We start from the raw sequence: 22,865 nt of genomic DNA on the forward strand, positions 1-22,865 counted from the left end.
CTGTTCTTGGAATACCTGTTTTGAAAATAGTTGTATCCATATCTGGGTTCTTTGAGAATACCTTCCATTTGCTTCCTTCGATGCCCCTATGTTTGAACCATCTTTCACCAATTCTTGGTATTCTAGTTACTTCAGCTAAGAAGGACTCTGTCACCACAATTTTAATGTCTCCGATTTCTGCCTCTGTTCCAACAAAAGCTCGAGCAAACTATTTGGTAACCTATTGATCATGGCCATCAAAATTTTCTATGAAATTTAGCCATTGTGCTTTGCTAGAGGAGTTGCATGACCTGTTGGTACCCTTGCATAAAATTTCTCCCATTTGGTTCTGTTTGGATGATGTGCCCCATGTCGGCAAAAGTTTCACTTCACAGTTGCTTCCTCGAAAAGGCTTTGGAATGATATTAGTTCTGAGGATGAATATGAGAGCATGAGATGACATAGAGTACAATTACTATTTGAAGAATAGGGTTGCGAGGACAGGGTATTAAATAGATATGAGTAAGCGAGGTTAAAATGGAGTGTTCATGTAATGATGAATGGTAATTAGGCTCTTCGTGGCTGATTTCATTAATGTGATATAATGTTTACAACTGAGTCCAAAGTTAGAATAGCAATCATTATTCTAAATCGAGGTATAACATCTATTCCATTCATAATCTAATGTTTTTCATTTATTGCCAAGTATAATATTTGCATACCTTTGAATTTATGATTCTAACACTTGATTGTTCTGCTTGAATTGTCTTTAGATACTTGCAATTGTAGGTTTGATCTTCCTCTTTTGCTGAAGTCTTCAATTGTCCTAGTTGATGGTTCTTGTAAATGTCAGCTGCAAAATTGTGTCAAAAATGCAAATTCTCATCAATTCTATAGCTACTTATTCTGAAAAGAAAAATAGGGATAAAAAGAAAATGGGAATTAGAATAGGATTGAAAAAGAAAATTTAAGGTGCCAAAATTACTTGGTTTTCACCCTAAATTTTCTGTATAAACATGCCAACAAAGTTTTTTTTCACGTTTATATATATCTATATATATATATATATATATATATATATATATATATAAGAAAAACAAAAATATTTACAAATCAAGTTGGAGAGGAATGAAAATCCTTCATAATCATGTTCAAATCAATATTGTTATGCAGGTTTTTAACAAATTCCTCCTTTTTCAATGGTTTGTGATAAATTCTCAATCGATGAACATTTACAAGGAAGGTCACTCTTTCTTCATTAATGGTTCTGATCTTGACTGCACCATTATCAAAGACAGTTTCAATCTCATAAGACCCAAGCCAATGAGTTTGAAATTTTCCCTGAAAATCTTTAAACTTTGAGTTAAAAAGTAATGCCCAATCTCCTAGTTGAAATTTTCATTCATTTATGTACCTGTCATGCCACCTGGATCTTTGTTGTTGAACTATGTTGGTTCTTTGAATAACATCTTGTCTTATCTCATCTAGTTCATTAAACTGCTCCATTTTTTGTTTCTTTTCTTATCAAGACATAATTTAAGTGTTGTCTTGAAGCTCTTTATCTGGAACTCAATAGGAAATAAGACTTGCTTCCCATAAACAATTTCATAGGGAGTATGTCCGTAGTGTTTCTCTGTGTGGCACAGACCATGGGTAGGTCTATCCAGTCGACATTACATTACAAAACTAGGGCGGACAACCCTGTGACTCTATCATACTTTTCGCGCTCTGCGCCCACAATTCACGAAGCTTTACAGCAAGGTTGGGTAAAAACTTGGGCTTTGAGCCCCAAAACATGCCTTGGGGGGGATTCCATGCCGAACAACATCACATCGAGCATCAAAAACAAGTTGTCCAACTCTTAAAGGATAACCTCACGTTGGCACAGAATAGAATGAAACAACAGGCATATCAACATCACAGCGAAAGAAGTTTTGATGTAGGTGATTGGGTATTCCTACGGCTACAACCATATAAACAAATGTCCCTCAAGCAAGCTAAGAAGGATAATAAATTATCACCAAAGTATTATGGTCCGTACAAGGTGTTGCAAAATATTGGTACTATGGCATACAAATTGGAACTTCCTACAGCTTCCCGAGTGCACCTAGTTTTCCATCTTTCATGTTTAAAGAAGGCTATAGGTGACAAGCTCCCAGTTCAAACAATATTGCCAGAACTTGAAGAGGAAGGAAAAATCATATTGGAACCGCAAGCAGTGATAAAAACAAGAACTCGATAGCTATGAAATCAATCAATTTCAGAGTATCTCATCAAGTGGAAGAACTTATTTGCTGAATATTCTACATGGGAGGATGAGAATTTTATACAGAAGCACCGAAAACTACTCAAGCATTGAGGACAACGTTTTTCGAAAGGAGAGGGGCATGTTAGGTCCCTATAATACTAGTGATTTCCCCATTACTATTGTCATTGTATCCCTTATGGTTGTTCTTGTGCCCTTATTGTCCCCATATTGTTATTATTGTGCCCCATAGAAACCCATTATTGTTATTGTTGTGCCCTTATGTTATTAATGTTATGTCGGCTTGATTATATTGTATCATCCAAGAATTGTTCATTTGTGTAATGTAAAAGAGGTTGCCCCCTCGAAGAAGCTGAATTCTAAAGCGTTGATCTATCTTTTCTATCTTTTTGTGAGTTGGTTTCATAAAATCTTTCTACTCTTGTTTTCTTTAATATTTATTATATTGTTTTGTTACTTTTTCTCTTAGTGATTTGTGCAAATATTTTTTTATTATGATCTTTTAGTTGAAAATTTTACTTAATCTTTTTTTAATAATTTATCATCAAATATTAATATCTTTTTCGTTATTTAATTAGTTTATCCTCGTTTTTTAAATAATTTGCCAAAATATTTTTATATCACTTTATTATTCAAATAGTATGAAATTTGATCATAATTCAAAAAAAAAATCTAATTATTAAATAAAATCTTTTGCCAAATCCATAATTTCAATTTTTATTAAATAATGAATTGATATTCTTCTCTTTCCTTTACTTTATTTTTATTAAAAAATAAAATCACATTAAAATTTAAAAACATTATTTCTCGAAAATCTTCGAAAGTGATTTATTAATTCTAAAAATTTGATGTGTAATCACTCATATTTTCTTGTAGTTACTTAATGATAGACTCTTCTCTCATTAAAAGTATATATGAATAATGACTAATGTTAGTTTCAAGGGTTAAGGTTTTACTTTAAAACATACTTCCTATTATTACTTTAATAATCTTCTTTTTTAAACCATCGAATCTGCACGACTTAACTAGCCAACGATTCGTTGTGTTGCGCCTTGGTGGGTGCGATTTAAACACTATATTTTAGTCTATTTTCAATCTAACCTTGATTTGACTCTTGTTTAATTATAAAGATTAATGTGTTGATTTGGACTCTTGTTTGATTTGGATTTGGACTCCCTGACTTAAGGTAATAAGAATATTTTAACCGGTTTGTTGTTTTACATTAGTTTCCAATGTAGATCAAGCATAAATTAATGCATTTACTTTAAAGTTTTGACCTTTATTTTATCAAATACAGATTTATGACGTATTAATTTACATATAGTGATTCCCATGAGGCCAAGTCCCATGGAAGTGAGTTTACTAATCAAGGCCAGGTCGAGTTGTCACTAATCTAGTGATGCATTAAATATTGAGGATGCCTGTCACGTTCTTGCTATGTAATTGATCTCTAAGATTTTGTGTAACTGAATCTTTGAGCTTAGCTTTGAGAGGATACAATGCTTGTGTTAGATTTTGGGCACTAGATTTAGTGCACACATACACATCAGATCTGGCACCACCTTTTTATTTACTTTACATAGATAGTAATTGAATGACATTGATGTGTTTAACTATATACAAATTTAGCACATGAAATTTATCAAACCAATAACCAAATCATGCATAGTAAACACAATTTTTTTAGCCCAAAAACACAATTCTTACTAGTCCTTCAACAAAAATCTAGGGCTCCCATACAAGGGATAATGTCCCTTGAGAAAATTACATCTACAACAATTACCTTGAATTTGATCCAGTGGATCAAGCCATAGATCCGTCCTCGATTTGACTGATCTAGATCACCTTTGTTACTATGTACTTTTTCCTTGAACCTGACACAATTGAGGATCTCACTCACAATAAACCTACAATATTACTCAGGAAGATATTTTCCTAACTTGAACGAATCTCTCTCTCAATGTCTCATGCCTTTGCATGTATCCATGCCCTGCTCGACCCTCTCGGCCCTCCACAGGCCCTCTTGACTCTATTTCCAAACCACAATAATGAATCAATCACCCTTATACTTCTCCAAAGAGTACAATACCATGGGTTATGAGAATACCATGTGTCTATATCATGGGTTTATGGGTGCAAAGCCCCATACACTTAGCCCACTTTCCCTACACATGATAATACTTTCGATGCTACCCAAAACATCAACACTTCCCCTTAGCGATGGATGTATTCTCATAACACTCCCTGGAAATGGCTCTGCGTTCAAACTCGAAAATACATTTTCACCCTTGATCTACTACCACAACTATTCCATACGACATAGAAGCAATTCTTATTGTATGACAGGGACCCTTCTTCAAAGACCTCATGCTCCTAGAAGCCTCTTGCTCCTGAGCATCCTGGATGGCCATCTTGTACCATGAATTCCTAACTAAAAGGTTGTGTTCCTTTGAGCTGCTAACTCCCTATGATCCTATTGACTCCCTCCTTAGCTTGAATCATTCTTACTCCGAATTGCAAGCCTTCTCGGTGTTGTTTTTCCACGACACTAGAGAATATACGTTAGGGTCATGGAATCTATGACACTACAAACTCAAATTCCACAACAAACTACTTTGTATAGCGAATATAAACATCCGTAAATCAATATGTGCACAAATATACAACTTTTTATAATTTTCAACAACCCAAATTTGTTCTATTATCAAACTATAGTACAACACTCTAGGGCTCCTACACCAGGGGTCATGTCCTTCATACAATCACTGATATAAGATAAACTAGGATTTGGTGTCATCAACTATGACAACCAATCTACCCTGAACAAGATACATTGACCTATTGGCTAATATAGTGCACTTCATAGCTCCAATGGTTGTACCCTAAACACATCTTCCTAGTCCTTTGGCTCCCACTCTACAACAACACTAATCTACCTCTATCAATGACCCTACTCCTTTAGGTCATTGAACATGACTCCAATCTTCCTTCTAGTTGATCATAGGTCCATCAATGACTCAATACATATGGTCTTCATCAACTGCCCATTTTCTACTCCTTAATCCTTCAAGTAGTCAACACTTTGGGACTTCTTGCCACTAGCTACTCCTTAGTCCTTCAAGGACACAACTCTTAGGGACTTCTTCCCTCTATTGCCTTCATGTTCTTACCAATGAAGAAAAACTTAGGGCATGAAGGGCCAACCACTATGTCTATCATGCGTCCTTCTCCAACTATCAACTTAGGCTAAATAAACTACTCCCTTGACTTCCTTCTTTAGTCCTTCAAAGATTAATCATTGAGCTTCCTTCAAATCTGCCTCTCCTAACAGAACAAATGTCTTTCTCTGATCCGCACTTAGGGCCTCCTTGGGAACCTACTTGTTGCCCTCCCAAACAACCTTTATATGCTCAACAAATGTCCAAATATGGACCTTCACAATCTGTTCTACCTAAACCCAATCTTGTTCCCTCTCTTCCTTGAAGATGATCAATTCTATCCCTTCATAAATTCTTTAGGTAAGGTCTTCAATTTCTAAGATATTTTTCCTTTTCTAGGGCACATTGTACTTGCATAAAATCAATGAATTCTCACACCTAAACTCCCCTATTTGTAGTTATTTAATAGAAAATTTCTACTACTAATGAATTCAAATTGAAAACAAGAGATTATAAGTTTCCTCTACAATTTTGTGGAATGGAAACCATAATTTAGAAATACATGCAATGAAATGCAACTATCAAAACCTCAAGAACATATTGATTTTATAAGGGAACCAAACTGGGAAAAAACCCTCCACTGCTTTTCATTAATCATATGATAATGAGAAACTATTACAATGTCTTGCTTCAATCTTCAAACACAGCCTGCAATGTAAACCTATTCTCTTGCTGACTATCCTACTCTGGCCAACACTTAGCCAATTTAAGGCTCCAACTTCCTCCTATTTCCTTGCACAATTCAGGAGAAATTGAGCTCCTAAATAATAGGGGAATTCCCTATTTCCTTATGTAAATCCCAAGGAATTGATCACCTTCTTAATTAGCAAGCCTGTACACTCAACCAGTATACAATTGATAATTACAATGTGCCTTTTCCTCCACTCTATCTAGGCAATTCGAATTACATGCATGTCTAGGCTACTTTTACCCAATTAACTAGTTTAACTAAGAGATTAGTGAGTTAACAACAATTCTACTACTCAACTGACCTTCAACTGACTCAACTAATGACTTGAGCTCAGTTAACTGAGTTAAACTGATAATTGAACTAGATTGCTAAATTTTAGCAATCACTACATGCACAACTCTACTTCTAGCCTATAACTCGAATTTATTGAATTAACTAGTATAGAAGGCCATTTCACTCTAGCTAATTACCATCCAAGTCATCCTACTGATGTGGAAAATTGAATTACTCAATTTGACTAAGGAAAAAGTCAAATCGAGCCTTTCTTGCTACAATTTCTAACACTGTTTACTGCGTTGTTCCTGTTACCCACCACATGTGGGTAGTATATATAGGACACTTTTGTTTTCTCCTAGATGGTCCTCAATGGGTAGCCAACAGCCTCGTGCAGCCACCAGATAGCTCGATGTGCCATTATCTCTGCCACCCGAGCCAAGAATGTGTTCCCTTGCCCACTTTTTATGATCGTATGTTTGAAGGTGGGCCTCTCGACCCCGAAGGTATGACTTTTCATATGTATAGTTGAGTAATTTTCGTTGCTTCTCATAGGCACTTTGGGCATGCATTGGTAGGTGGATTCGACAAAAAGAGTGGGATAGGTTTGTACTATTGTCTCCAATCCCTAATTCTATGGTTAGCCTTGTATCCTAGTCACATGGGATTTCTTTTACTAGATCCTAGCTTCAGGCTTGGAACTACTTGGGAAATCCCAACTTTGGTTGTGTGGTCCTGCTCTTGGACACCACATATGTTCCCCCCTTCCACTCATTTTAGCCCCATTCAAATATTTTCCCATCTGGGTCCACATGTGTCCGTTGGGTCCACATAGGGTTAACTTCCCCCTCCCCTCCTCCATACCTTGGGTCGGGCCTGGAACAATGCCTTGGAGGTTGAAGCATATAAAATAAAAGAAAATGCATAATTTCTCCACTCTCAAAAGGAAATGTACCAAAAAATGAAAAAGATGGTCAAGACATACAAATTTAGCACGTGGGAAAAGTCAAACATGAGCTCTACCCCTTATCCATGGTCATCACCCTGGTCCCTATGGGCCCTAAATGAGTCCCCTCAACCATTAGGGAACCTGTGATTGTCCTAACCCCTGGTGGGCGATGAACTACCCCACCTTAATAGGGTATCCTCTGCTATATATTACACATCATGCTCTCATCCCCTAGAACCCCAAACCGTTATGAAGAAAAATAAGTCAAAGGAAAAAGGCATATGAATAAGGGTGGAAAAACAAAGGCTGGGGTAACTCATGTACCACAATTTTCTCCCTCCTACACTCATATACCTAGGTGTGGGTTTCCCTTATTATAGCTACCCTTGTACCATGACATGTGTGTAACAGCCCTGGTGAAAATTCCATGTAATAAAAGTTAATAACTGAAAAAAAATACCACAGATAAGGGACACATATTCCAAGCTAAATGTTGGGGAAAACATCTTAGTGGGTGTTCATTCAGTTTATTATGGCTAAAGAAATTGGCAAAGGCAATGGAATAGGCTTTGGAAAGGCAAAAAGGCCTTTTTGGCACATTTATTTATGAAAATAAAGAAAATAGGAGAAAAGTAAGGTGAAAGGTCATAGGTTGCATATGAGGAGGAAATTAAAGGAAAATAATGGAAAATGAAGACAATAGAGGCCTACTTAATAAAAAGGCTTTTGAGGATCATTTGGAAAGATTTTTCTCAAGTTTTGGCTCAAGGCTTGGTCAATGTAAGATTGGTCAGTTTAGTTTTGGAGCTCTCTCATTATTCTCTCTCTCTCTCACACTCTTGGACACTTAGAGTTTTCTTGGAGAACTTTAGCTTTGGAGTAAGGAAGGAAAAGAAAGCAAAGGAAAGGAAGGAAAGAAAGGAGCAAGCAAGGAAGTGCATGATCAAGCAACTTCAACAGGAATACTTGCAGGTAACATATTGCATGTGTGATTTCCTAGTTGGTTTTGACATGCATGGCTTTGCATGTTGGTGTATGGTTCTCTTGCTGTCAATGGCATGGTTTTGTCGGGTTATGACAATGGTTTTTAGACTAGCCTTTCCTTTTTTCGGATGCCATGGTGTGTTGGGATGGTGATCTTGGTTTTGAGCTTTGGAATTACCAGATGGATTTCTGAATTCGGGGTGGAGCCGGTCTCAAGGTTCATTCCCAAAGGCCTAGGAATCCCTTGACATGTTTTGGCAGGGTACATAGTAAAGCCTGAGGGAGGAGTGTTGGCTTAGGGCATAATGATCAGGTGTGGATTGCGGTAAAGCCTATGAGGTTGGTGTCTCAGTTTAGGGCCTAGTGATATGTGCTTGGATTGAGGTAAAGCCTAAGCGATAAGGAGACAAAAAATTCCTCAAGGAGAGTGATGGATTCCGGATGGCATTCCATGTTCGGTTCGGTTTTTGTGATCGGAGCAGCGATTTGGTGTGATCACGGTTTGGTGAGTATGGAGGTGTTTAACCTATGGATTTCCCTGGTTATTCTTTGATTTGTTTATCCATATATCCCACATTCATGCTTGGAATATGGCATGTGGGTGACTGGCTAAAAGAAAGATTTGGTTTAGCCATGTCTACGGTCAGGTGGTACGTGGAAGTCCCGAACCTGGTCGGGTTTGCCTATGGTTAATAAAAGCTAAGTTCTCTAGATTTTGTACTTGTTTATATGTTGATTTAATGTATGTTACCTCACTGCTATTTCCATGGTTTTAGGCTGGTTATAAGCATGGTTAATTGACTGGTTCATGTTATGGTTACTTCATGTATTTACTTGTAATGGTTAAAATGATGGATGCGAGGCCTAATTGATGTCATAGCATTTCAAGGGAGAAGATGGTGATTCTTCTTGTCATGTTTCATAAGATTTTTCAGTCATCCATGTTATGTTTTGTATCCTAGAACTGTAGATTGCATTGATGCCAAGTTTTTGACAAAATGTCAGTCCTGGTTGGGGATAGTCAAGCCTAGTCCTGAAGTTTATTTTTGGTTTATTAGTCTTGTCACCATGTGTTTAATGGATTCTGGAAGTTACAACAAGTTATGGGCAGTGGCCGAAATTATGGACTAGAAAAGTTCCTTAAATTCTGCGGATGTTGGCACAAGTATGTTGGGAAAAGTCCCTGGACATAGGCATGCAAGCTTGTGAGAGTGTCCAAAGCTCCCTGGACACTGGCATGCCCATAGCATGAGAGCTTCCAGAGGTCAAGAGGTCTAAAAACTCAGTGGGACCCAGGGGAAGGATGCCTGAGTGGCTGGGTTGCCTCCTCGGACATTCTGTGGATATGTGCTAGATTCATGAACTTGTATTTGACAGGTATATTAGCTAGTCTCTAGTTATAGGCGGATCTGTCAAGGGGATTGGATTCCCTTGAGAGATGGCATGGATATGTTCAGTTGCAAGAAATGTGCTTGGCACAACAAGGTAAGGTAACCAATGTATTGTTATGTTTATTTAAGCACTGACAATTATGTGTTGATGGAAGTATGATGCAAGGGATTGCATGGAAAATAAATTTCCATGGAATCTTGAAGAAGGCTCAGGTTGAGCTTTCCCTTGGAAGCATTGGGAACCATGGGGATTGAGTCATGGTGTCTGTTGTTAGTCTTGTGATTTTGGTATTTTGGTGATTTTTTGTGCTTGATTGCAGTTTTGTTTGCGTCTTGTGCATGGCCATGCCACTTTGGTTGTGGTGTCGTATTGCTATTGTTTTTCCATGGTCTTATTCTTATTTGCTTCTTGTCTTGCCTTTTATGTTTGGGGTCTTGGGAATTGGCTAGGAAAGAGGAAGGTTAATGGAGGATAGAGAGAGTTGAATGAAACCCAACAGGTGATGTAAGGCCTGGATGCAGCTCAGTGCATGTATAAGGGCAATTGAAGGCAAGCGTATAACAACTAGTTGGATTGGTTGGGTCCATTGGTGTAAATGGATGACGGTGGGACAATCATGAGAAAAGTAATCAGGAAAGGTAAAGTAAATATATTTGAGGCGCCATATGCCTTAGCTACATTGGGAATTGTTGTTCTCGATGTTCTACTTGTGTTGCATGGATAAAAGAAGTTCTCTTAACCTTGAACTTATGATATCTGGTAATTATGTTGTGATCATGATTGTGTCGATGTATATATGTATACATGTATGTATGTAGGTATGTCGTTTTATGATGAGATCATGACTATTTTGTGCTAATGTTATATATATGCATGTATGCATGTATTTGTGTCATTGTCTGACAAGGTCATCCGGAATCGTTCTTGTGGAGAAATGATTGCTTATGAAGGTGAATGGCATGAAGAGATTCCTGGTTCATGAGGAATCGAGTGGGAAGAGTAGCTTGAAATATCTCTAAGGTCAGTATCATGTGGATATGAATTGATATTGTGTGAATATACTATGTCTATGTTTATGTTATGGGCAGGCTAATGCTGAGAGATACATCAATGAAATGAAAGTAGTGTTCTTTAGGACATGCTAAGCATGGATGGCAAAGAGACACTAGAAGCTAGGTTTCTTGGTAGAGATAGTGTGGTTTTGGATGTGTGGTACTACTAATGTGCATATGTTGTATATATTATACATGTTGCATATGTGATGTTGTGCCCATGCAATATTGTGTATGTATAGTGTGTGTACATGTTGTTTATGCAATGTTATGTACAGGGTGGTACAGATAGTGTTGTGCGAATATTGCATTTGCAGTGTTGGGCATAGATGGTGCTATGTAAATGTTGGATATGCGGTGATGTGTGCATATGGTGTTGTGCGCATGTCGGATATGCAGTGCTATGTACAGATGATGCTATGTACATGTTCGATATGCAATGCTATGTACATGTGGTGTTGCATGCATGTTTTACATGTGGTGCTATGCACATATGGTGTTGTGTGCATGATTGTACAAGTAGTGTTGTGAGCATGTAGTGTTGTGTGCAGGTGGTGTTGTGTACATGTCGTTCATATGGTACTGTGTACATGTGGCATTGTGTACATGTAGTGCACGTGGTGCTATGTACGTCTAGCATTATGTACATGTTGTACGGGTGGTACAATGTACATGTGGTGTTGTGTACACATTGTACATGTGTTGCAGTGTACATGTGATGTTGTGTACATGTTATGCAGGTGGTGTTGTGTATAGGTGGTACAATGTACATGTTGTACATGTGGTACTGGTGTACATGCGGTATTATGTGCATGTCGTACATGTTATGTTGTGTACATGTGGTATTATGTATGTGCATGGTGTAGTCGTGGTATCATGACATGTGTATTCGTTGTGTTGTACTCTATGTACGTATATGTATTGTGTTGTACATCGGTTGTAGGTGTATGTATTGTGTTGTGGTACACATCAGATGTAGGTGTATGTATTGTGTTGTGTTGTACGCTGGGTGTAAGTGTATGCGTTGTATTTTAGATATAGGTGCATGTGTTGCATGGCGTTGTATGCTATGTGTGGTTGTATGTATATGATGCACACTATGTGTATGATGCACATGGTTGAGAGAAGGCAGTAGGTTTTTTTCGGTTGTGGAAACCGATCCAGAGTGCGTATGAAATAAAGACAAAGGTAGAAGCTAAGGGTTGATTAAACGATAAGTATCAGTATTTTATTTCAGTTTTATTATGCGTGTGAATTATGATTCTGGTTTATGATGGTTACATGTGATTTATGATTCTGATCTATGATGGTTGTGTTTTGAGATAAATTGATGTGATATATTTATACATGATGATTTGGTCAAAGATGCTAGTTTGACTTGTGACATGAAGTAAACAGGATTGCAAGTGTACCTTATTGATGAGCTACCAAAGCGGTATGGTTTGAAGTTATTTCAATTTATTTTGAATCGAATGGAAGTTATGTGCTTGGTACAAGAAAGCATGAAATTCCCGGTTGGGTGGTTGAAATCAATTGCAAGAATTAACAACAACAACAAAAGGAATTGGAACATGCATTAGTAGGCTAATAAAACACTTCAGGATTAAGGCCATTGTGGGACTTTAGTACCCAATAGTGTCCATTGATTTCCATGAGCATGCTATGCTCGGTATGATGGTTTGAGGCAGGTATATACCTTGGTTATTTGAATTTCCGATGTGAGGAAGCCTTACCAAGGGATGGATTGCCCGAGATAGGGGATGCCAGGTAACTTGGAAGGTGAGTAATTGCATGGAAGGGGTGACCGGATTTCCCAAGGGACTATGTAGCAGAGAAGGTAAGGTCGAAATTTGATGCTATTCTTGTTATCTTACTTGTTAACTACATGTATGTTGTTATCTTTATTCTTGTATGGGTTAAATGTAATGCGAAATTCTTCTAGGACCTTGAATAAGTGATTAAATGCGTGTGTTGACCTTTGAGGGATTGAGTTAATGTTCCTAGAGGCACCTCTTAGGTTAAAGACCTCGAAAATTTTTCTCCTTCGCAAATTTGAAGTATAAATCTATATTAATCTAGTTTCTTCCCTTGGAGAGGCTAGCAAAGATTAATTAGGGCTCCTTAGCTCACGAAAATTCATTATCAATGTGTATATTGACTCCATCAAGCCCAAGAAATAAGGAACTAATCCTCATATCCCTTTTGTGGTTAAAATAATATTTATATTCTTCATTTCTTCAAATTCTAGGCCTAACCCCAGAAGATCTACTAGGGAATCACACGAAATCATTTGTAGCTATCCAAAACCCTTGAAAATTGGTCCACTATTAGGATGTAGTTTGCTTAAGAGGAACTCCAATTTTCAAGCAATTCTGGTGGTGCAATCCTGAGATATAGCAAGCCCTAGCCACAAGACCATTTATTGCCCAAGGTTGATTTTGGTTTAGTGACCTTATTAGGGTCATTGAATCCAAATATCAAAACAAAATTTCTCCTTTGATCCTCTTATCTTCCCTGATTAGTTCAAGCTCCTCCTTGGTGGATCAACTCCATATCCTTGACCTAATTCTGGGTCCACTTGGTCCTGTGTGGTCCCACAACCTTACAACTCCAACTCAACAAAGATCACATAAAGACCAAGTATCCATGAGGATTTCTAGGCCTAGGAATCATCCTTACAAGATACATTGCCAAACCCTATCCTCGAGAATCCTCTTAGCCGTTCCTAGAGAGCCTATCACCTTGCTTTCTAAGTAAGAAAGTTGCAAAATTGAGTCTCTCTTACGAATAGGCCTTGGGAACCACCCTTTATCCTCTCACTGAAAAATCCATTAGTGTGATTCCTCTTATACCAGGTCTCCTCCCATTAGTGAAAGTATGTAAAGAGCAGCGAGCTTTAGTTGAGGTGGAAGTGGGTTATCGCTCCATTGTTTCCCTTAACCTAGTAGTTGCTCCATAGGTTCCCCTCCTAGGACCCCTGCCAGTTTGAGCAGTAGCATTTTAGCATCGTTACCGGGTACATGAGACATGTTTTGCTCCCCATACGACATATTGATATTGTAGGCCATAGGGTCAGGAAATTAATAATTAACACACAATGCATAAAACTAAAATACACACACAACGAATGCATATAAATATTCAGAAATAATTCATTAAAGAAATAATATATTTACAAGAGAAATATTGGCCTAATCATTGGCCTCTCATTTCTCTCTCTTACTCACTTACATGCCTCATGGGCTCACCTAGATTTATACAAGTGGACCTAAACCTAAAGTAGGTTCTAGATCCTAAACAAACTCCCACAATATCTCTCATGATCCATAAAAACTATCACCTAATCCCTTATCTGTAAATGAGATCTAACTAACCCTCAAATATCTCATCTCTTTCAAAATACTCTCGAACTTTCTCCTAATTACAATAGTTCTCATTTTCTCTTAAAACTATAGGAAAATACATTAAATAATTAAATCGTAACTTAGGGAACTAATACCCTTAGTAAATATGATACCCTAGGTTAGATGCTCCTGCATTAGACTCCCCAGGTAAAAGAAAATCATGGTCTCCTAACCATATGTCTTCATCAATTGATTAAACTCCTCTCGTATCCCAAACTTTAGTATGTCACTAATCAACTACTTTGTCATATTGTTGCCATGCTATTTTTGCCTTTTTCCTTCTTTCAAGCTTCCAAATTTTATGTTGTAGTTATCCTCCTTCTTTGTTGATGTATACTCAAGCAATCAAATGCATCAGGTTGTTTTCTTTCTACCTTATCTTGGAATATCTTGGTTTATGCCCCTTTTCCATTAGTTTTCTTAATTCTTCAGTCTCATCATCCAATTTAGTTTTTGATTGACTTTTACTGTTAGTAGTTTGGAAAATCAATTCATCATCTTTAACATTAAATTGCAAATTACATTTTATCTCACATTCCACATTTTTACTGCTTGAACATTCCTCTTCTTTATCCGCAACTTGCTTAGATTCATGTTCCATTAACATCTTCTCTAGCAATTGTAATTATTCTTCACATTTCATAAGCATTTTAAGGTCACTTTCATAAATCATTATAATAGAATGGTCTTCATTCCTACATGAAACATAATTAGTGTCATGTACATCATATACAACACATCATGCATCCACACACCAATTGTCAGATTCAAAAACATAAGGCTTTATAGTATCGACAGATGATTTTGTCCTCAAGTATTTATATTGATATTCTAAACAATTTGTTGCACCATCTATGGGAATCAAATCAGCATATTTCATTTCAACATCATCATCATTCCCACCAAGCATCAGTCCTTGTTCTTGTTCACAAATGCATACATCCATCTCAGTTATTTGGATTTTCTCTGCTTCCCTTAACAAAATTTTCAACTTGTGCTTTTGTCTTCTTTTAGTCAATTGCTTGATTGGCCATCTAGCTATCGTCTTCATTATCCATCCATGTTTCTGATCTATATCAGATCCATCAACATGTTAAGTCATGCCTTCAACTCAACGTTCTCTTTCTCAAACTCTTCATCAACTGTTATGGCATTAGTGTGGCTTTTCCTTGGATTTTGAAAATGACTATCCATAGTCATCTTCATCTCCTTGTTCCCTTGGATAAGATGCAAACTACTATAATATCCCTTCAAATTGTCAATAAATTGACCAGACTCTGGGTGTTCATCTCTACTGATCATGCACCCAACTACAAATAACGACTCAACTTAAATGCACTTTTGACTTGACTTATGACTCTAATTTTCCTTTTGAATCCAAACTTGATGTCAACTCTTTACATTAATGAACCTTGGGTGTTAGGTACAACTGAAAATTCACCCAGTACAACTTACAAAATATGAGGATTTACTAATTGCAATATAATTCAATTTTGATTCACTTACAAAAAAAATCTATTGCAAGTAACTACCGTTGATTTATCATTGAATGTTGAAATATTCTTGTCACTAAAATATTGATGTAGTTGATGCCACTTGAATGCTGGAATTTGTTCTTTGCAGCTTCTTAATTGCAAGTTCTTTGACTATCTTTGTTTGAATAAGACTAACTATGTATCTTGATTTCTTTAAATTGCTTTGATTGCAGAGGTTTAATAATCCTTAATGCTTTGTGCTTGTATCACAAGTCCACTGGTACTAAAGAACATAAAAACCTTTGATCTCCCTTTCTTATTAATCTTGATACAACACTTTTTTCTTTCTTTAATGACCAACATCAACTTCTCCTTTATAACAGATTGACAATACTTTGATAAGGTAGTATATTCATAATCCTAGGCCCTTTACTCAATGTTTTTTGATATGGATGCTTTAGATAAAAATTTAATAATTCTAATTAAAACTATGTTCCTACTCTAAATAAATTGAACTCCACAAAATTCCTTAGGTGGGTATCACCACAATTTCACTTTTCTTTATTCAACTTTTATTCAACTTTCATCTCACTTGTAACAATATAATAATGCTTTCTTTTCAAATTTATTTTAGAGCTCTCATTAATTCATTAGGTAATGAACATATGCTCATTAATGAAATGGAGAGCTAGAAATTTTCATGCCTTTGTTTAGAGAATGTTGCCACATTGCTTTACTTATTGAATGAATATTATTATGATCTTTTTCTTCTCGGGGCTTTCTCCTTTCACTTGTTCATAAGGATCACTCCACGTCTTTAATTCGCCAAAGGAGGAGATGCTACTTTGACTTTTGTACACAAATTTCCACAAACACTTAACTCCTATGCCGTGGATTTATTTTTCAGTCTTTTGCTCAATTTACCAATGTTATCAAGTGTTGTATGGAAATGCTCCATGATCCTTTGTAGCACGACTACCAGCTACAAGTATCTTCGCTTTCAGGAATTGGCTCACTCGTTGGCTCGTGACAACTATGTTGAAATCACTAGCTACGTTCACACTACAACATGGTAATGTGATTGTGTACATTTCAATCGCTTCTGGAGAGTCAATCGTTGAAAATATATGTTTGCTCAGGAATGTTATTTCTTGAAGCCTTAAATCTGCTAAAGAAATTAGAGAGAAGCTCATTTTCTACATCAAATTGATTGCTCATGGTCATCGTGTTCAATGTTATCCAGATTTGCCTCTGCGTGATTGCATGGATGCTCTCGAATAAAATTTCACTCAGATGATGTAACTGCTTCAGACATAGGTCTCACAGATTTGTCCAACAATCAAATTTTACACAACAATAGCAAAAACCATAGGCACAACAAAAATTCATTACACCCGCTCTGATACCAAAATGACATTGCAGGCCATAGGGCCTACAAAGTAATAATTAACACACAACACATAAAACTAAAATCCACACATAACAAATGCATATAAATATTCAAAAATAATTCATTAAAGAAATAAGATATTTACAGGAGAACTATTGGCCTAATCATTGGCCTCTCATTCCTCTCTCTCTCTCAGTTACGTGCCTCATGGGCTCACCTATATTTATACAAGTGGATCTAAACCCAAAGTAGGTTCTAGATCCTAAACAAACTCCCAAAATATTTCTCATGATCCATAAAAACTCTCACCTAATCCCTTATCTCTAGATGAGATCTAACCCTGAAATATCTCAACCCTTCCAAAATACTCTTGAACTTTCTCCTAATTACAATAATTCTCATTTTCTCTTAGAAGCTATAGGAAAATATATTAAATAATTAAATCCTAACTTAGCGAACTAACTCCCTTAGTAAATATGATACCCTAGGTTAGATGCATGGAAAATTTTAGGGGCTAATATTCGCAAGTGGGATTATTTTCCATGATTTTTCAACGAAAAAGATTCGCCAATTTCCATTTTTTATAAAACAATCCGCCCAAATTTTACAATATAAAATTATTTTACCTTAAAATTCACCAACATTATATAAATATATATATATATATAAATTCATTATAAATTTGAATAATTTTATAAATATATCAATAAACATCTTATAGTTTGATTTAGGGACTAGTGAGATTCGCCAGTATTTCTAAACTTCAAGATAATTTTCCATCCTTAAAATTTTCCCTGGTTAGATGCTCCTGCATCACATATTGACATATCATTATTGATGACTCCATTGGAAGAACAAAGCCATAATTGTTGATTGAATTTCAAAGTTAATTCTTGTAGGGTGAAGCAAACATCTATCAAGGCATTTAATTCACCCTCGTGACTCCATTTTAATCCTAATATGCAAAATCCTGAAAAATGGATGATTGTCAAAAAGAGATTAATCATGGTTCTACATTTGTAAAACTCAATGATCAAGACCTTCAGGAACTGAAAAATAACATGGACAAATATGTTGAGTTTTATGAAGATTTATTGGAGAACATGGATAAGGACTTCATGCTCAGGTTTCATTGGTCAACACAAGAGAAAATCTACATAATGATATGTGCCTATGAGAATGATCCTAGTCATCTCTTTGACTTTGCTAGCCTATCCCGTGCTTTTAATATCTTGACTGGCCTAATGAATGAAAAATATAATAATCAGTCACAAAGCCCCACAAAAGGTAACCAATTGGATGACCAAGGTGACACTGAAGAAAGTTAAAATGTGAAGGATCGTCATGAAAGTGAGGAATATATGGAAGCGTGGAATTAATATAAAGAATATAGTGATGAGGACCTTTAGGATGCAAACTTAAGGATTGAGAATATGCATGGCATGAGTGAAAACCATATTGAAGCATGTGAAGCAAAGACTTTCCTTCAAGAAAGGGTGCTTGAGGATATGAATACTGTAGCTCCCTGTGAAGATGCCATTTCTGATTTCTTGTGCATTAGTGAAGGAAAATGGGATATGGACAGCCATTATTTTAACAGTGACCTTCTTTATGACACTGATATGGAAAATGAGGTTGAAATTGATTATGCTTTTCTGTAGGAAATTACTCATAATGATATCCCTACTCACACCATCGAAAGGGAGGATTGTGGTTTTCCCTCACATGAAGAAGGTTTATTGGGAATCGTCGGCCGCATTTATGACATCGATGATGACACTGACGAAGGCCGTGTTTTGCCATACCTTCCCCAGAATCCTAATAGAATAGCTATGTTACCACTGAGCCTACACCTTTTCCTTTCTCACATTAGCACCATCATTGATAATCCTTTTCACCTCCTAGGTATGATGTTGAGGAAGAACCGCCCATTAGTTATATCCCTCCTCCCCCCTCATACCATCATGATTCTGAATATAATAATCATGAGAAACCTATTTGTTGTGTCTCCCCTTGTCACTGATCTTCCTTTCCTCCCAGTCATGACATTATGGTGGTCGTAAAGCATGACATTAATGATTGGGACCATAATGGTGATGATATGCCTAAGGTTTCGATCCACCAGAGGTTTATGAGCTTAATTTTTCATATCTCTATATTTTGGTTGGAAGAAAGGATCTTGTGGAATAGATTGCATCCCTTGGCCCCCTCTTTCCCTGTGATACTCCATGCATGCTCACTTCATTTTCCCGCCTCCTACACTTGTGACTTTCCATGTTGTCATTCCTACCCCTGCCTTTCGAGCTATTGTGTGAGTGAGCATAAGGGTAGTTTCTTTCATATTAATTAGATGATATGTTGGTTACATTGGGTTTATGATTACACTTAGTATTTGGGTAATGTAACTTGCATGTTAGGGTAGGATGAACTGCATTCTTATTTTACCCATTAGAACTAACATCATATTGTATCATCATGCTAGATAAACTGAATTTAGATTAAAATGGATTTTTTACTTCTTGTTTATTTTTATAGCCTTCCTAAGCATGTTTGATCATAAGACACAACAAAAACATGCTTCCTCGTGTGCTTGGTATTTGATATGTGCAAGTAATAGGTCTATGGTACCAAGATATTGTTGGTTTTATCATGACCTCTCATTCGAGTAGCTTTGCGCGCATTCCTGAGAGCTCATGTCCTAGTTGGAGCCATATATTACACACCACTTGTGGGTAGTCTATATAGGAGATTTTTTTTTTCTCTCAAATGGTCCTCAGCAGGCAGTTAACAACCCCTTGCAGCCAACAGATAGCTCAATGTAGCATTATCTTTGCCACGTGAGCCAACCATGTGGTCCCTCACCCACTTATTATGATCGTATGTTTGAAGGTGGGCCTCCTGACCCCAAAGGTATGAATTTTCATTGGAATAGCTGAGTAATTTTACTTAGTTGTCATGGGCACTTTGGGTATGGATTGGTAAGGGGATTCGGCAGAAAGAGTGGGCTAGGTATGTACTCTTGTCTCCAATGCCCAATTATGTGGTTAGCCTTGTATCCTAGTCCCATGGGATCTCCTTTAGTGGCCCTTAGCTTCAGGCTTGGCACTACTTTGGAAATCCTAACTTTGGTTGCATGGTCCCACTCCTCGAAACCACATACATTCCCCCCTTCCACTCATTTTATCCCCATTCCTCTATTTCCCCATTCAGGTCCACATGTGTCCACTGGGTCCACATAGGGTTAGCCTCCCCCTCCCCTCTTCCACACCTTGGGTTGGGCTTGGAACGATGCCCCTGAGATTGATGTAGCTAAAAAAAACAAAAAACATAATTTTGCCATTCTCAACAGGAAATTTACTACAAAATGAAAAAGATGGTTGAGACATACATATTTAGGATGTCGACAAAAGCCAAACATGAGCTCTACCCCTTATCCATGGCCATCACCCTAGTTCGTATGGGCCCTAGATGAGCCCCCTCCATCATTAAGGAAACCATGATTGTCCCAACCCCTGGTGGGAGATGAACTGCCCCACCTTAAAGGGGTATCCACTGCTATATATTACACATCATGATATCATCCCTTAGAGCCCAAAGAAATTATGAAGGAAAATCAGTCAAAGGAAAAAGGAATATGAAGAAGGGTGGAAAAACAAAAGTGAGGGTAACTCATGTACCATAATTTTATCCCTCCTACACTCATATACCCACGTGTGGGTTTCCCTTATTGTAGCTACCCTTGTACCACGACATGTGGTCTGGATGTTTCCCCTGGTCCCCACTCCATTCCATTACTATATCATTTTCCACCTACCACTTGGAGGATGTACCATGTACATGTCACCCCCTTTAGAGGTTAAAACCACCTAATATGGTCCTTGATTAACCCCCTTATTGAGCTTGGAAACATTTGTACATGTCAAAGCCCACTATGGAAGGGCATGCCACCATGAAGTGCCCCATTGGTTCCATGACTTGTAAGCTCTTTTACTTGATTATTCTAATGAATTTTGTATTGGAGGGCAACGAGATGCATTGGATCTTATGCAAGATTGCAGGTGGGTATCCATTTAGGGATTGGTCTCCCTATACGGGGTACTAACACTCAAGAGGGCCACATTGGCACTTGTAGGGTGAGTTTTGAGAGCCATGGGCATCCACCATAGCAGAGAGTACTTCATGGATCCAAAAAAACACTTATTGAGTGTTTGTGTTCCACCTTTCGGATGAGGATGACACACTTGGTTCATCGTGCCCAACTAGAATCCAAACTTGCACCATACACTTGGCAAATGATCAGGGTCTAGATGAGGGTTATGTCATCATCCTAGCCCTTACATATGGTCTACAAGAATTTTTGATCCATTTGGAAACCCATGACTGGGCCATGAGGTGTTCTTGTGCCCCTTACACCCACTTGGGGGCACCACAGGTATTTTCTTGGAAAACAAGGGGCCAACCCCTTCTCCCCTATATTTGAGGTCCATTCTTGCATCATGTAACACTCAGGACTTCATTAGGCCTCCTAAAAGGCTTGAAGACTCATTTTATTGATCATTATACCAACTTGAGAGGCTTATTCTTATGTTATTGAGCTATCTTGGTAGGATTGTCACCAAGGGATGTTATTATTGCACATTATTTTATTATTTGGGGCTCAATTAGGCCAAATTAGGCAATTCTACCTCATTATAGATTGTATAAATAGATGAGAGGTGATTCATTCTCTCATCATCACTTGGATTGAATTAGTATCTCTTATGAGATTTTCATACTTTTTGCTGGGATGATTTTTTTGTATCTTTTCTTGATTGACTATGATGTTTGGATTTCTCTATTGTCTTTGGAGCTTCTCTAATGCAAAGTTGATAAATGGATATACTCCCTCTCTCATGTAATTCAAAATTTTGATGCTATTCTTATTATATTACTAGTTAATTGCATGTATGTTGTTATCTTTATTCTTGTATCGGTTAAATTTAATGCGAAATTCTTTTGGTATCTTGAACTAGTGATTAAAAGCATGCATTGACCTTTTAGGGATTGGGAAAGTGTTATTATAGGCACCTCTTAGGATAAATACCTTGAAACTTTGTCTCCTTCACAAATTTGAAGTATTAATCTCTATTGATCTAGTTGCTTCCCTTGTAGAGGCTAACAAAGGTCAATTAAGTCTCTTTATCTCAAAATATTTCATGATTTATGTGTATCTTGACTCCATTAAGCCCAATCAATAAGGCACTGATCCTCCTATCCCTTTGGTGGTCAAAAATAAAATTTCTTTTCCTCGTTTCTTCCAATTCTAGGACTAACCCTAGGAGTTATCTTAGGGAATCGCATGAAATAATTTTTAGCCCTACAATACCCTTGAAAATTGGTCCACTATTGTGTTGTATTTTTCTCAAGGGGTCCTCCAAATTTCAAGCAATTCCGACGATGGAATCCTCAGATATAACAAGCCCTAGCCACAAGACCATTTCTTTCCCTAGATTGATTTTGGACCTTATTAGGGTCATTGCATCCAAATCTCAAAATAAAATTTGTCCTTTGATCCTCTTCTCTTCCATAATTAGGTCAAGACCCTCCTTGGTTGATCAACTCCATACCCTTGAGCTAATTCTAGGTCCACTTGGTCTCGTGTGGTCCCACAACCTTACAAATCCAACTCCACAAAGATCACATAAAGATCAAGTCTCCATAAGGATTTCTAGGCCTAGGAATCATCATTACAAGATAAATTCCCAAACCCTAGCCTCGAGAATCCTCTTAGCCCTTCCTATAGAGCCTATAAC

This window comes from Pinus tabuliformis, chromosome 9 (assembly GCF_031772625.1).
Source record: "Pinus tabuliformis cultivar Carrire ecotype Pingquan chromosome 9, CPIR1, whole genome shotgun sequence".
In the NCBI taxonomy this organism is placed as follows: domain Eukaryota; kingdom Viridiplantae; phylum Streptophyta; class Pinopsida; order Pinales; family Pinaceae; genus Pinus; species Pinus tabuliformis.